The sequence below is a fragment of the Mercurialis annua genome, linkage group LG3 (assembly GCF_937616625.2).
Source record: "Mercurialis annua linkage group LG3, ddMerAnnu1.2, whole genome shotgun sequence".
In the NCBI taxonomy this organism is placed as follows: Eukaryota; Viridiplantae; Streptophyta; class Magnoliopsida; order Malpighiales; family Euphorbiaceae; genus Mercurialis; species Mercurialis annua.
Genome location: NC_065572.1, coordinates 62,032,013 through 62,041,265, shown reverse-complemented (window position 1 = coordinate 62,041,265; position 9,253 = coordinate 62,032,013). Strand labels below are relative to the sequence as shown.

General features: G+C 37.0%; 1 pseudogene; it reads right to left on the bottom strand.

Annotated features, from left to right (window-relative positions):
• Positions 1 to 3,333: 3,333 nt before the first annotated feature.
• Positions 3,334 to 7,181, bottom strand: LOC126672811 (ethylene-responsive transcription factor 2-like; annotated as a pseudogene).
• Between the last annotated feature and the right edge of the window lie 2,072 nt (positions 7,182 to 9,253).

Here is a 9,253-nt window from a genome sequence, read left to right as displayed (position 1 = left end):
ATATTAAATGTTTAATTTTAAATTAAACCAAACTGAAATATATTAAGTTTAATTTTAATTTTGAATTCTTTTAATCATATTTGAAAAAAAATACACAATTATAAATATATTAGTGTCTAATAAATCCTTTCAAATAACTATAAATTTAATTGGAATTTTTAATAATTATGGACTATTTTGAAACAAAAATAAAGTTATGAGTTAAATCTAATTTATTTTTTGAGAACTAAATCCTTTAACTTACTCAACTAACAAGCCTAACTAATGAATGGAGAAAATAATGAATTTTATCAAACATTAAAAAATAACGATCAAATTTTTTAGAAGTCATGAGAATAGTAAATTAAAAAGATAAAAGTCTAATGGTGGAAATAAATTCAAATATTTACAATTTGTTGCAATTTAAACTAAGTCTTTTAATTTTCGTAATAATAGGCAAATTGATTTTTTTTTACAACAATAGCCAAATTGGTGGCCAAATTTAAAAAAAAAAAAAAAGCAAGTTTGGCTATTATTATAAAAAAAATATCAAATTTGACTATTATTATAAAAATTGCAAAAAAAATTAATTATAACAAATCGTATAAGTTTGGGGTTTTTTTCACCATTAAATCAATTAAAATAGCCATTATCCCTAACTTTTATGATAGTAGTATATAAAAAAAATGAAGAATACGTTCACATATAAAAATTGAGCGCATATATTGTTTAATTAATTAATTACTACGATAATTTTATAATTTAACAATTTAATTTAAATATAACGACTCATACATGCATGTATAATAATTTTTTTGCGTATGAATATACTCTTCAAATCATATTTTATGTACTAATATATTTAAAATAATCATCTGATATTTTTTAATTAATGGTTGATCAAATTAGAAAGGCCAATTAAAAATATCAGAATGCTAAATTCAACATTTTAAAACTTTCCTTTTCATTAGTTGGAATAGAAACATTTGAATCCCAATACTCCATGTTATACCACTATTAGAGTCCCAAGTTTAGCTTTAAAATCATACCGAAACGTAATGTCAGTCGGAGGATGAATCGGACCAAATTCAGCTACTACTCACAACTAAATTCTTCTAACTTCCACAAATAGAAGAAGACAAAGCAAATCTTCTTAGTTTTATAATCTTCCCCAATGTATATTGATAATGTAGTGGTAATTTTTATTAGAGACGAAGCAACCTCGTTCACAAAGACTATTGCTAAGGCCGACTTAACCGAGGCATAAGACAAGTGACTATCCCGGATTCAATAGCCCGAGATGCGACGTCAAAACCGAGATAACTGATCATAAAGACACTGGATTACGGAGCATAGCTCGGACATTAGAAGTAGTTATAAGTCGATTTATGAAGGAAGTCAATTCCCAGAATCCGGACCTAAACAGATATTGTGATATCGGGATATGAAAGATAGCACGGCCACCAGAATATCCATATATCAATTTACAAGAGGCCTCCTGCTCATTCGAATAAGGACAAAAGAACCATATGTCGAGCAGCAAGTGAGCTTAACAAACTTTTGAGGCCACAGAAGATTCTCTAACACACAAGGAGAATGTTTCCCGCACAAGGCGCATCTAGCAGTCCGCTCTAGACATAGCAGAATAGAACACATTAGCATAATAGAAAAGTGGGGACTAAAACCAGGTTTACATGGTGAAACTATAAAAGCCACCTTATATGCAAACCCCAAAAGTACTCCTTTTTTTACAATTTATCTTTTTTTTTCTTTTCCTGCTAAATATCTGACTAGATCGTCAGAGCGGACATCCGGTGACCTCCACTGGTGTTCTTTCCGACCCTTGTTCTCTAGTGTTTTAGGTAGCTCGGAGCACGGAGCCGGCAGTGATTTATTATATATAAAAGAAAATTAACTGAAAATAAAAAAGTTATTTACATATAAAATCTCAATATCTTGCATTCGTAGCGATTTAAGGATAATTTTTAAAATTTGACAAAAAAAAAAGGCTCTTATTAATGTAAATATTTCTATATTATGAAGATAAATTGTCTATTTATGTAATATAAACAAAAGAATTTGAAAATGAAATTTTAGGCTAATAATCACCCATGGCCCCTCAATTTTAGGGGTACGGGCGCTAAACCCCCTGATATTTAAAAACGGGCGCTAAACCCCCTAATCTTTGTGTCGGCGCTCACCATGGCCCTTTTGGACGAAAATACCCTTTGTGCCGTCTTTTATTTGGCGGCTGTCTTTAAAAAAAAAAAAAAAATTTGACTGACACCATGTGTCAGTTGACACGTCATCAAAAGACAAAAAAAACTAAAAATACCCAAAACACCCCTAAATATAATATCTGATAAAAAAAAAACTCAACCCAAAATCCAACCACCTGTTCTAACCCAAACCACCCCAACCCAACCACCTCCGCCACATCACTGCCGGAAAATTTTCCGGTCATCTTCTTCAAGTGAAAGATGACCGGAAAATATTTTCCGGTCATCCGGGAACAGATCCAGGCAAGGATCTGTTCCAAGAACAGCAGCAAGGATCTGTTCCAAGAACAGATCCTTGCTTAGGGATGACCGGAAAATTTTTCCGGTCATTTTCCGCTCGGAGAAGATGACCGGAAAATTTTCCGGCGGTGGTAGGGTGGCGGCGGTGGTTGGGTGGGAGTGCTGGTTGGGTTGGTTGTTGTGGTTAATCAAATGGTTAGATTAGATTGGGTTGGTTTGTTTTTTTTTTTTGTCTTTTTCTAAATTAAAGTAAGGGTATTTTGGGTGTTTGAAATTTTTAAGGTATATTTCTGACGTGTCAGATTATATGGCAGTGTCAGTTTTTTTTTAAGACTGAGAACTGACTGAAAAAACGGCGCCAGGGGTATTTTCGTCATATTTGGAGTTTAGGGGGTTTTGTGAGCGCCGACACAAAGCTTAGGGGGTTTAGCGCCCGTTTTTAAACATCAGGGGGTTTAGCGCCCGTACCCTAAAATTGAGGGTCCATGGGTGATTATTAGCCGAAATTTTAGCTTTTATAAAATATATATTTTTAAAACATGTCAATTGTCATTTAAACAATGAAGAAAATAAAAAATGATCCTAATATTTTGGATGGAGAGCACATATAATTTTATGTACTTGTTTTTGATTATAAATAACTCTAACGTTTTCAAATTAGATATTTTAACTTCTTTTATTAATGTTAAATTAAAAAACTCAATCTTCATTAATTTCATGTTATATAAAGAAATGTCATAGCTAACATGTAAAGGAGTGGTGCTCTTAAATTATTTCTCTCTCATAAAATTAATTTATTGAATAATTAAACATAATTCCTATTAAAAAAGGCTTACAAAAAAATTAAATAAATGAATAGAAAAAACATAAAAAGAAAAAGAATATGTATCTTGAATTGCAAAGGCCGAAAGTACAAAAAAACCCCTAAACTTTTCACGAAAGTGCAAGACAGCCCTTTTACTTTTTTCTGGCTCAAATCGACCCCTGAATTTTTTTTTCCGAACAAAAAACCCCTTCCGTCCAAAATCTCCGTTAAATGATGACGTGGCATATAAGGAAAAAGTTTTAAAATATTCTTAATGTTTAAAAGACTTACCCATTTTATACTTATGAACTTTTTTAATCATTTTCACCCTCTTCTTCACTTCAAAACCTCTAAAAAAACCTAATTAATTTTCATCCTAATTAATTCTAATAAAACACTAATGAAACTTAATTGAAAAACGTATTAATTTCCAAATCGCCGCCGACTACCGAATCCACCGCCGAAAACCCCCGCACCGTCCCATTCAATTTTTTTTTATTGTTTTTAATCCTTGGAATTCTTGGAATTCACCAACCAAACCGTTCCATATCCAAATTTGTTCAATCTTTTTTACCAAAAAAACCTCTAATTAAATCTCATCATCAGCAATATTTATCCCATACGCAGCACCCAAATTCTTCATCTTCATCTAAACGAAACGAAAAATCAGCAAGATCTTTAGAATTAATGGTATCAGGCATACTGCATTCCCCAAAAAAAAGTATAATTTTGCTCCCCAAAATCAAAAAACTCCTTGAAACAGAAACCATAATCATCCGAATCCTCAACTTTAACAATGGGCAGTTTCCATTTCTGTTTTTCCATAAATTTTTGATCTTTCAGTTCTTGAACTTGCGGCTCCTTCCCAGATTCTTCAGTGTACCGTTGAAACCTAAGAACAGACGTCGGAGAACTAACCAGAGTCTGAGAATCCTTGCCGGAATCATACCCAGAAACACCAACAACATCCACCTCCGGAGGAACAACAAAATAAAGGAGAGCGTCTGGTCCTCTAATTTCCACGGCGGCTCAATCGTAAGCCATGGCAGCCTCCTCCGCCGTGTCGAATGTTCCCAACCAAATTCTTGTTCTTTGCACCGGATCTCTAATTTCAGCGGCGAATCTTCCCCATTGCCTCCATCTAACCCCACGATATTTCTTCCCTTCCGGATAATATTTATCACCTCTCGTGGTTTTTCTTCGAATTTGTTTCTTGTTTCTTGATTTTTCTTGGGCGTACGTTACAAAATCTTGAAATTTTATCCTCTCAAAGAGGATTAAAAACAATAAAAAAAATTGAATGCGACGGTGCGGGGGTTTTCGGCGATGGATTCGGTAGTCGGCGGGGATTTGAAAATTAATACGTTTTTTTCAATTAAGTTTCATTAGTGTTTTATTAGAATTAATTAGGATGAAAATTAATTAGGTTTTTTTAGAGGTTTTGAAGTGAAGAAGAGGGTGAAAATGATTAAAAAAGTTCATAAGTATAAAATGGATAAGTCTTTTAAACATTAAGGATATTTTAAAACTTTTTCCTTATGTGCCACGTCATCATTTAACGGAGATTTTGGACGGAAGGGGTTTTTTGTTCGAAAAAAAAAATTAGGGGTCGATTTGAGCCAAGAAAAAGTAAAAGGGCTGTCTTGCACTTTCGTGAAAAGTTCAGGGTTTTTTTTGTACCTTTGGCCAATTGCAAACATGTGAAAGTTTATGTCTGATATTGCCAAAATTAAAAGTTCATGTTAAATATGCAAAAAAACGCCAAACTTGGTGATTTTCGTGCAATTAAGCTAAAACGGTTTGTTTATTAGGTGGCGATGTGCTCTGATGTCCAAATAAATATTTTGCAATCGGAAATTCAACAGGTGTTTTAATTGTAAAGATGTGAAAGTTTATATCTAAAATTGTCAAAATTAAAAGTTCATATTAAATATACAAATTACGTTAAAACTGATAATTTTTCGTACAGTTAAATCTAATTAGATCTAGAATTTTCATATAAAATTGACTAAAGTATGCATGCGGTACGATATTTTTTCGTCTGAAGACATGATGAGCAATTTGAGAGCAATTTGAGAGTGAAGCGTAAGAGTTTTGGCAATCAAACAAAATAAATGTGACCATAAATAATCAAAATAAAAACAAACACAACACAACAAATAATACCAAAATGACAAATAATACAAGATTCAATTATCAAAATGATTTTCCCACTCTTATATATTTTGCTTATCCTTGCCTCACTTTTTGACGCAAGAGATGATGCAACCAATAATTGAAGTGTGAACCCAAAACTGAATAAAATGCAAAATCCAGAAATTCTATCTACGGAAAATAAGGATCTTCAATAATTTTATGGATATTAAACCATTGCATAAGTAATTTTCTGTCATTTTATGTCTTTTTAATTCAATTCTAGGGTTGATTTATAAGCAGCTATGGAGATCATATGATGTAACGGATGCTATTGTTTAAAATGTGGAACAGCATAGATTTATGAAGATAGAATAATTACGAAGGAAATGTAACCACCATTTATTTATGCACCGTATTAATTTAAATAACTTAAAATTTCATCAATTGATATAAAAAAATATTATAAAAATGGAGCTATCGTTTCAGTGAAGCATGCGACCGTCAAAGGGAGAGAGCTCGACGCCTCGATTTCGACCTAAGTCGTTAGTAAGATAATTACTTAAGGTCAAACATGTACACATGTGATTTAGTTAAGTACACTCCCCTTGTCGCTCCGTTTTAAAATAATAGTCCGTTTTAACAAATATAAAAATTAAACAATTGTAATTAAATTATTCAAAATTAATTTTTCATTTATTTTCTCGACTTTATTCTTTGATAACTTTGTTAAATATATAAATAGCATATTAATAATTAACAATTATTTTTTCAAATAGAAATTATATTAATTACTAAGTTGATATATCAGTCCAAATCCAAATAAGAGAAATAATTTTTAGAAGACACACCCCATCCAAATTAAAAAATTATCTATTTCTTTAAGTACCAAGCTTGCTCATTGTTAGAGATTATAGGATAGGGGACCCTTAGAAAAGTAAATATAAATAGATCTGCCTCTTGGAAGGGCACGTATAGTATTGCAAATTCATTAGGTCTCTATCTTAATTCTGTATGAGTTGTGGGTATTCTTGTAATGTATATAAAATGAAAGTGCCTAACTAAAGCAAATGTGGCTGTCTTCTAAAATCAGAAAGTGTAATCTTTTTTGGATTTAGAATCCAATTTTAAGATTAACATAACGACTTGGTGGGTATGTGATTTCCATCAAAAAGGGAGTAGACACGATCGATAAGGATTAGTGCATATACCCGTTTTTATTTAAAACAATACCTAAAACTGTAATGGAGTTGAGGCTAGTATTTACTTTACATATACTCCAACTCGAGTTCAAGTTTGAGTCGAGTTTCAAACGATTCAATCTCGAACTGGATAAATTAATTGAGTTTTTAACGAGTTCGAGTTGAGACCAGGCTTAATCAAATTTTGAACTCACTAACACCCTTATAATTAGATATGTTATAACAGTTATTGATAACGTAGCACATCTAGTAGGGGCGAAGCAACCTCGCCAGGAACGAACATCGCTAAGTCAAGCATTTCACCGACCTGGTAACAATGTCCGACCTTCTTAAAACCATAGAACGCATGACTTGGGGGGTCACCGGATCGATGGGAATTCAAACATCATCCGAGACAATCATGCCTGGTAAGGTCGGACCAAGAATCCTACCCGAGCTTTGAAGTATGTTCAACTCAGACCTAAGCCGAGCTCCGAGCTCCGGAGCCCGAAAGGCTGGACCATCTGGTCCGAGCTCTGAGCTGCTCTCAGATACAGGAACCATGATAACTTGACTCCCAAGTTATCCGGGCTCCGAGGTCCTGCCCATGAGCGCTCACTCGTGTACCAGATCTTGGGACCACAGAAGATCTTCTGACAGGTACGTGAGGAATGTTCCCTCTGACACACCTAACAACCCGTGCCTCCCGCAGAGATATTCTACCACGTCAGCATAACTGATTTCTGGGACCACTGGGCTCACAGCCTGCCAGCAAGGCAGGTTTGTCCTTAAACCCTAACTATAAATAGAGGGTTTAAGGACAAACCCTAGGTAATTTCTTTTTCTCTACTCTAAGCACTCTCTTTTCTCTTCTTCTTCTTCCTTTACCTCAAATCTTACTTGAGCGTCGGAGTGAACGTCCGGTGACCCCCACCGGAGTTCTTTCTGACCTCTATCTGCTTGTGGTGTGCAGGTCGTTACAGCTCGGATTTAGTTTGGTGATTCATCACTTGGCGCCGTCTGTGGGAAATCGTTTTGTATTCCCCTGTTCTACTCTGGTTCTCTTGACGTTGCTGATCAGATCTTGACAAGAAACAATGGCTGATGATCCTGTTTTGGACAGGGTAGATCCTCTGGGAACTACGGTTACCGACGCTAACTTGGTTGGTGGAGTCTCTGCTAGTGGTCTGTGATCACTGGCTTAACTCCTCCGGCGAATGCTCAGGTGGGAGGATCCAGGGCCTCCGGCAGTGGAGCTGGATTTGTGCCTTTATATGGGTTGGAAAACTATCCTAGGGCGAACCCTTTTGCTTCAGATGCAAGTCACACCCACTTATCAACCCCAGGAACCACCGTGCCTCAGAGTTTCCTCCACAATACCTTGTCTCCCACTCAACTCAACTTCCCGGTAGACGCTACGCTGGTGGCTACGGGAACAGGAACAACTTCTGGGCAGGATATACCTCCGGCGGTCTTACAAGCTCAAGAATATTTAGAATACATGGCTCGACAACTGCACCAGGCCCAGCAGATGCACTTTGCAGTCATGTCCCAGTATTACCCAAGTTACAATCCCTCGGCCACTCCCGTGGTCCCTCCACCCCAAGCTGCTGAGTTTCAGGATGGTCGTCCTCCGAGAGAAGAAGGTCGGAGCGACCACCCACGACCCAGACCTAGGGGTCCCACAGAGCATCAAGCACCAAGAGGCGAAGATCATCGTGACACTAATTTGCCGAGAGATGAAGGTCGGCATGATCGCCCTTTGCCGAGAGACGAAGGTCGGCATGATCGCCCTTTGCCGAGAGACGAAGGTCGGCATGATCGCCCTCTGCCGAGAGACGAAGGTCGGCATGATCGCCCTTTTCCGAGAGACGAAGGTCGGAATGATCCTCCTCCTCCTCGAAGGGAGGGGGTGCAAGACGAGAATCTACCACCGGGGACACAGCGCGGAGACGCTGGTTTGGGGAGGGGAGACCCAGACCCGGAGGCAGATCCTCTGCGGACCGCGAGAGCAGGAGCTCCACCGGTCAGGAGAAACGGGGCAAAAAGTGTTCATAGCTCGGGTGCAGCGTCACAGCATCAGAAAACTTTGCATGACGAGGTTACTCGTCTGGTCCAGGCCGAGCTGGATAGGCATAAAGGGCACAAGGCAGAGTCTCGACCTTTTACTACCTGTGGCATTGCTAGCCCTTTGTCAAAGGCTATATGGGATGACCCATTTCCAGATAAGTTTAAATATCCGCCCATTGACAGATATAACGGTAAATCCGACCCGATGACTCATTTAAGTTGCTTTCAGGTTGCCATGGGAGTTCAAAGTGTCTCGGACGCCACGGTGTGCAAAGTGTTCCCTTCAACGTTGAGCGATGCGGCGCAAAAGTGGTACCAGAACCTCAAGGAGGGCTCTATTACTAGTTTCAGGGAGCTCGCTATGGCTTTCAAAACTCATTTTGCCCCGAGCATCGAACGAAAGAAAAGATCCAGTGATTTGAAGAAATGTTTTCAAAAGCAGGGAGAAAGTTTGAAAGCTTACATTGCTCGGTTCAATGCCGAGGCAATCATGATAGAAGATTTGAACGATGATACCGCCATCGACGCTATGAAAGATAACACCAGCATGCAAGTCTTCCGAGACA